A 7883-nucleotide genomic window follows, 5' to 3' on the forward strand; every position below is an offset into this window, starting at 1 on the left:
CTGCTGAGGGAATAATGTACCTGTTGCAATGTGACGTGGCCTATTAAATGGTAGGTGTGTACAAGCAGCAGCAAAGCTTGCTCCTACCTGGCCTATAGGGTAGTTTCTAGCTGTTGTGGTTGGATAGCAAATTTACTGGCACCATCCCTAGTTTGGAAGTATGGTACAAATTGCAGTAGCAATGAAATAAGATGCTCCAATTGTTTCAAAAGATTAAAAATGGGTAGAGGCGCAACAAAATTGTGACATTATATAAGGACGGAACATCCATAATGTCCCTTGCAAGAGAAGGTAAATTTTATTGATACTCATATAATTTTACTATAAACTTTGGACACAGTTGAATCCTTAATTTGGCGACTGTTCCAGGATGAGAAACTGAAATCATCCAAAAGTGACACTGCAGGAAAGTCATCAACTTGTGACCTTTTTGATCCTGCTATTACCACACCTGTCTCCTTTGTCATTGCCATCTTTATTGGAGACCAATTTCTGTCACAGCCTCAACCTCATCTCAATCGGTGTCTCCTACTTCCTCAATATCACTAGAATTTTTTTTATTTTTTTCTGAAGTCTACATTTATTGCTGGAAATAACAACAATAAAAAACAAACATTGTTTATTTCAGAAATTTGTTATTCTGAGGGTTTTAAGCAGTCAGGTTAAAATGGAGTTGGAGAAAATGGTATAACTGCAAAAAACGTTGTCACACCTATAACCGCCACGCCTAATTTAATGGCAGCTCATTGTTGTATACCAGCTCTACTGCAACCATTGGACAGCTTTTTAATTTTTTATGATTACCAACCAGCTGTCCAGCAGGTTGAACAGCCACTGCCAAACTGTGGCCGAGAGCAAAGTGGACCAACCTGAGGCACAACATGCAGTTGAACATTACAAGCTTGATTTCAATGACTGCTTCACAACCTGGGCCATCTGGATCCTACCCTCCACCACCAACTTTTCTGAACTGGACAGACAGGAGTTATCCTTACACTATATTCTCTGCTCCTGAAATTGTCCTGCCCTCAAACTACAGTAACTTACTCTTCTCTTACCCTTCACCCAACAGTTCCTGCTCCTGCGTCCTGTCACCTCCTACCTTTTGACATCCCCTCATTCTTGTGTGCTGCTCTTTGCCAGTGTACTAACTTGTCCTTTTCACTTTTCTGTTGCTCTCCTTTTCCACTACCTGATTTTTTCCCCACACCTCACCTGCTGACACTGTTCCTGGTGGGCCCTAGTCCCTGCATGCCCCACCAAACAGTGCTCCTCTCTCTCCTCACCCATACCCTGCCATCCCTCCCTCTTGCCTGTCCCACTCCAGATTGCTGTTCACATGCCAGTTGCATTCCAGTCAGAGATGCTGGTGGTAGCCGGTCATGTGTGCACGAGATGTGCTTGCTTGTGTGAATGTGTGTTTGTGTGTATCCTTTGCTGAAGAGAGCTTTTGCCAGAAGCTGTAATGTGGAACAGTCATTTCTTTGTGCCTGTCTGCAACTCATTGGGTCATCTTTATGGTGAATAGCGATCTGTCCTTTTCCTAACACTGTTGGTATTCCAGCCTGGAGTTTCCACTGTCTGACGCCCCAATGGGGCATTTAACCAATGTATTTGAAGGGTGTACATAAGCCAGATGTGGTTGTACGATATACTGAGGGTCTTCCTCATAGAATGAGTTTGGATCACTAATTCAGGTTACCATGAACATGAACCAAAATTTTTATTTCAATATTTTTGGTGATGTTGGCCTTTCTTCTACATCATCCAAGATGATAAAACCTGTGTACACACAGCTGCAGGAATACATTGCTGGTTTCATGACCCTATTGTACCGTGAGTAAATCAGCCAAACTGAGTACAGTAGTATGTCTCTGGGATAAGAAATCAGGCTCACACTGAGGCATACAGACAGTCGTTTTTCCGTTGTTTTGTTTGTGAATGGAACGGGAAAGGAAATGAGTAGTAGTGGTGCGGGGTACCCTCTGCCACGCACTGTATGCACACTTATGAAGTATGCATGTCGACTATTAAGAAGAGTGTATGAAATATAGCAGTCAACATTGCCGCAATTTGGTAGCTATATGAGATCTAACTATCAATGGCTGGGTATGAAATACCTGAGAGACATGTGGACTGTCTTCTTCACTGAGACCAGTATCAAGGTTCTTGGTGGCAGTATAAAATATTACTTGTATGTCTCTGGGTGCTGACTAAATTTTGATAGGATGTGCTTATCAGCTTACATTTGCAATATGTTTCCGTTTCCATAGGCACAGTCTGCTTGCCAGCTACTCTCTGGTCTCTTTGTCCACACAGTTTTGCCTTTCCATGCAAGCCAGACTGCCCGTGGTCAGTCTTCCAGCTACAGCTACAACACCTGAGTGTAGGTAGACATGAGATTAATATGTGGAAATCACACAACTCCTGTTCCTGTCCTTTTTGAAAAGTGGAATGCATGGATAAAAAAGTGACACACTGGTGCTGCTGTTCACAGTATGGTCTCAGCTCTCTCTGAGACTGCAGATGTGTATGTAAGTTGCGTTTATGTGAGTGTGTGTGTTTGTGCGTGTTTCTATGTGTGTCTACTGCTGACAAAGGCTGTAATGGCCGAAAGCTTTAGTTGTGTGAATCTTTTTATTGTGCCTATCGCGACTCAGCATCTCCGCTATATGGTGAGTAGCAACTTTCCTTCTCTGCTATTGTTAGATTCCATCCTGGATTTTCCATTGTTAAATTTATACTGAAGTTTGATATCATAAAGGTCTATTAATGATGAAATTTTCATATTTCTATCTGGTCCCCCAAAAAAGATATTGCAGGCCACAAAATGAAAAAATTTAAAAAATCTATTTTTTGGAATAGTATATTTTTTAAGTGTACACTGCTCACCATTGATACTCTATTATAAAGTAACTATACTATTCAGTATAATAGCAGAAAAAATGCTTAAGCTGAGAAATTAATCAAAACAACTGTTCAAAAATTGAGTTTTTTTTAATTTGTGGCTGATAACTTTGAACTATTAAAAATATATTAAAAAGTACATTCAGCTAAGTGATAATGATGTTAATTTGTAGCCCAGAGTATGTTGAAGTAAGTGCATTTCATCTGAAAAGCTTTCGACAATCTACTACTGAATAATTGTAAAAAATGTAGATGCTTGCAAATACAAAAAAACACATGCAGCCTGGAACAAGTATGGCTGCCATTTCAAAATAATAAACAATAATTTTAAAAAAAAATATTTTGACTACTAAAGTTTGTGGAATTCACTCAGCAAAGATGAAATTTTTCTGAAATAATCAAGCAACCTATAACTGTTTTCTTAGACCACTTGGTATGGATTGACCCTTAAGCCCTTGTGAGTTCAACTCGATTTCTAAACTGAAGGAAACACTTCACGGCATTAGCGTCAGAACTGCTACAAATTTGTCAGGCAATAGACCCATCGCTCGAAGTTGTCAACACAACTGGCACTGCTAAGAGTATCCTACAACTTCCATATCATTTGCAACAGGTTATACACAATTCTGGTGACTACTTTGAAGGTGAGTAAAACTTTGAAACCCATATCTATTTTGTATGAGCTGTAAATAAATACCTGTCACCCTCGTACATTCAACAACCTCTGTTAGTAATTTTTTACGTAAGTACCACTCTTTTCAGCAACATTCTAAGATAGGATACACAAATGTTTTATATGCAGTCTCCTTTGTAGGCTGACTACATTTTCCCAGTATCCTTCCAATGAAGCAGTCTGCCACCTGCCTTACGTATGACTAAGCCTATGTGATTGTTACATTTCATATACCTACAAATTGGTACACTCACGTAACTGGTCCAGTTGACTGTTTCTAATTGTGAATCATCGATATTGTAGTCACAGGATATCACACTTTTTGATATTGTTATGTGCATAACTATACAGGTCTGCACATCTTAAGCAAGTTGCCAGTCTTTGCACCCCTTTGAGGTGTTATCTTATCTGATTGGATATCTGTGCACCTTTTTTCAGGGAATGTTTCATAATAGATAACTACATCATCTGTGAAAAGTCTGAGGTTAGTTTAATATTTTCTGTCAGGTCACCAATGTGCAGCTTTCCACAGTTAAATTTCCAGTTTCAAAATGCTGTAGAAAGAGAACCACTGCTCAGAATGACATCAAATTTGAACTGAATATTATTGAGGCAGGGGAAAAGGTCACGGATCAAGAGAAAAGTTTATCAAAAATTAGACCAACCAATAGACAGTGCTGTAAGTGTCAGAATATGCACATCAATAGACATGTTGTTTGCGGTTGTTTCTCAGTTTGCGTTCGAGACCCTCAACATGACTGTCTCCATGAAAGATCACACGCTGCTGTCGAAGCTCTTTCGCAAGGACAGTGACAGTGTGCAAGCAGTGCTACAGAAGTTCTGGACACTCAAGGGTATGAAAAAATGCACTGGTCCGATGTCTGCTAAGTGTCTGGAGAAAATGATCACAAAATTCAAGAAGACATGTTCTCTTCATGTGCACTGTGTCAGAGGGAACAAAACAGTTGATCCAATGGCTGTCAAAGATGTGGCCACAGCATTGTAGAAGGGGTGGAGTGGTAATGTGCAAACATGCACTGCATGGGAAATTGGACATGCTGGTGAGCACGGTGCATTCAATTCTTTGGAATATCCTGCATTGCTGTCCGTACCAAATCACCCATGCTCAGAAGTTGCTTCCTGCTAACCTTCCAGCAAGACAAACGTCCACTCTGGAATTTCTTGCTCACATGGAAGTGGATAGTGAATGGCCATGAAACATTCTGTGGTCAGATGAATCCCGTTTCCATTGCCAAGAACATGTCAATATGCAGAACTACAGAATATGGGCAAGAGAAAATCTACACGCTTATCAGCCAGTACCAATTCATTCTGCAAAGGTGGCTGTGTGGTGCAGATTGACAGCACCGTTTATACTAGGCCATATTTTTTTGAGGAGATGAGTCCTATGGTCCTGTTACCTGTACCATCACTGGTACTGAGAGTCTTTTGCACACCAACGTCATTCCAACCCTGCAACAGTGTGGGTGTGTGAATAGGATCATTTTTATGCAAGATGGCACTCCTCTGCAAATTCCATAGCCAGTGAAGCAGCTGCTATAGAGGCATTTTGGATGTGCTAGAATTATCAGCCTTCATTTCGCTACACTCTGACCACCTGTGACTTCTAGTTGTGGGATTACCTAAAAGATGTGTTCAGTGCTCCAATCACAAACATAGCCAGATGGAAGATATGCGTGGGGCAATGCATTCTGAGCCTGATCCCTGAGACACTTCAATGTGTTGTGGAACATGCTATTTCTCAATTTCAACCTGTGGCAGAAAACGGTGGACAGTATATTGACCAGGTCTTGTGCCAGTCCCACAAAAATTAGAAAAAAAATGTCATTTTGCTTTTTATGTGGTTTTTTGCTTCAGGAGGAGTGTAATATAAAATCTGAAACCACTGCTGCCATATTGTGGTTCATCTGTCATTTGTAGCCAACCTCATTTACATTAAGGCACTTAACAGTGTCATCTGTTGATAAAAGTTTCATTTTTTGTTGTTGTATGACATTTCCCCCTGTGTCAATAATGTGCTATTCAGATTTGACCAATTCTGAACAGTGTTTCTCTTTCCACAGCATTTTGAGACTGACACTTAACTATGGATATCTTGTACAATATGAACAACAAGAGTTCCAAAACTACCTGGGGGCAGTAGCCACCAGAAAGATCGCGGGAGGCGCACACCGGCACGGTGCATCATGGACGGTAGTTGCCGCAAATAGAGTCCCGTCCACCAGAGGGCACGCGAGAATTCGGCCGCGACCTCTGCCAGCGGAACATCAACAACAACAACAACAACAACTCAGGCCGCAGGGGCCGTGCCCAGTGAGTTCACATCGGGCATGCCTATGAGACAGTTCCCGGTCTACTCTGAAGTGCGATGGAAAACGTGAACCATGTTACTACATGGGGCATGCCTGAAGTTACTACTGCTTATATTGATGACCGTCCAAAGTAGCATTCTGTATCCTCACTTCTAAGAAATTGTCAGCCCAATCACACATTTTGTTTGATATCCACATATTAATCATACTTATGTTTATAAAAGTTTATGTGGTACCAAGCCAGATGCTTTTAGAATGCTTGATCCATGGCTTTAAAGATGTCATGTAATAAAAATGGATACTGAGTTTGTGCAATTGTTGCTGTCTCTGTAGAATCAGAAAGGAATGCTGTTCTTCCAAGGAACCTTGTTTCAGTTTAGCGATTTTTACTGTTTATCAGTGCCAGAGCAGCCTCTTTGTGAGTGTGATCTCTTTCGTAGCAGTACTTAAGATAGTAGTATCTTGTGGATGGGGGAACCTTTAATTACTGTGCACCACTGGATTTTCAGAAATGCAGTATTTGCTGTTGAACTGCTCCTAATGTCTGTCATCATCTTCTTCTTCTTCCTCTTCTTGCAGGTAAAACCTTCCAACTTGAATGATGGCAGGATTCTGGAAGACGGTTGGGCAGCTGTTCCTGGAAGAGATGATGAACCAAATGGCAGAAAGTGTGTTCGAGAGCATGGACCCCGAACAGGCCAGAGTTTGCCGACTGCTCTGGAGATTGAGAGCTGCAATTGCCAAGATAAGTCTTACCGGGAGGCAAATCGAGTGCTTCATGCAGCAATTGGCCCTTTTCTTAAATAGTGACAAGGCCAACTTGGGCCAAGGTCTGCAGATGATTGTTGAATCTGTGATGGTGGCAAGGAACCTATTTGAAGGGTATGGAGAGGTTCTGGACCTGATTGATGAAATTAAGAGAGAGTGGGATCATTACCAAGCTAGAAATGGACTTCAGTGTGTTGAAATCTGAAGGGTCTGTACTCATTTAATAAGAAACTTGATTCATTCCATAGTCTACCAATTCATTTTTGTATCCATGAATCCTGTTTGTAAATTAAAAAATCAGAATCAGTCTTTCTTTATTGTTTGTTTCTTTTATTCCATGTGTGCACAGAGTCTGCACATCAATCCTGGATTCAGCAATGTTAGTTGTAGAGAGTGGCCAGATGCCAGCCCTTCCCCTCCTCTGAGACAGTATTTGTTAACTCATTGGTTTGTATCTAGTGTTATCTATGTGAATGTGTGAGAGTGTTTTTGAACTGTTCCTGAATATTGTAAGTGAGGTAGCATATGTTACGAGTCTGGCATTACTTAGATGTGGGAAACTGCATAAAAGCCACATCCAGGCTGGCTGGCACTGTGACTGTCACGATTAATTTGCCAGGCAGATTCAATCCAGAATTAGTGCACCTCCCTGAAACCCTAAAGTGGCACTCTAATACATGTGGCTATTTGGGCAGGTGGAGATCGAAATCAGTGCAGATAGTATGTAAATGAAATGGGAAAAAAGGTCAGCTTTTGAAATATGGGTGTCATGTTTGCAATAATGTCTAGAGAGCAACATACTTTTATAACTTATTTGACTCTACTGAACTGGGTACTATTAAATTAATAATACTTTTATACAAATTTTTTTGGTCAAATTGAAACAGGTGACAGTGGGTCTACAACTGATTATTTTGAGATTGGGAACCAATGGTCAGAAATGCATATCTATTGTGTTACGGACATCCGTAGCATACACTGCATAACAACAGCACAGCTCATAGTAACTGCTCAAAGTGATGAGTGCCAGTCTCAATGCATGCAAAACAATGGTGCATAAGGTTCTGCCACCCTCTCTCAAAGATGTGTGGTGTTTGTTGTAGCAAGAGACAAGCAGCTAGGACCATAGTGAGCAGGTCTTCATCCATTTCTATGGCAGTTTCATAGATCAGTGTCTTAATGTAACGCCAGAGGAAAAAATA

The 7883-nt window shown here is 40.9% G+C and overlaps 1 long non-coding RNA gene across 1 annotated transcript in view; it reads left to right on the plus strand.

Annotated features, from left to right (window-relative positions):
• Positions 1-6998, plus strand: part of LOC124551205 — a 62861-nt gene extending 55863 nt beyond the window's left edge. The window contains exon 2 of the long non-coding RNA XR_006967794.1: positions 6493-6998. This is a non-coding gene — a long non-coding RNA (uncharacterized LOC124551205). The remainder of the gene's footprint in view (positions 1-6492) is intronic.
• The last annotated feature ends 885 nt before the right edge of the window (positions 6999-7883 follow it).

This window comes from Schistocerca americana, chromosome 9 (genome assembly GCF_021461395.2).
Source record: "Schistocerca americana isolate TAMUIC-IGC-003095 chromosome 9, iqSchAmer2.1, whole genome shotgun sequence".
Taxonomy (NCBI): domain Eukaryota; kingdom Metazoa; phylum Arthropoda; class Insecta; order Orthoptera; family Acrididae; genus Schistocerca; species Schistocerca americana.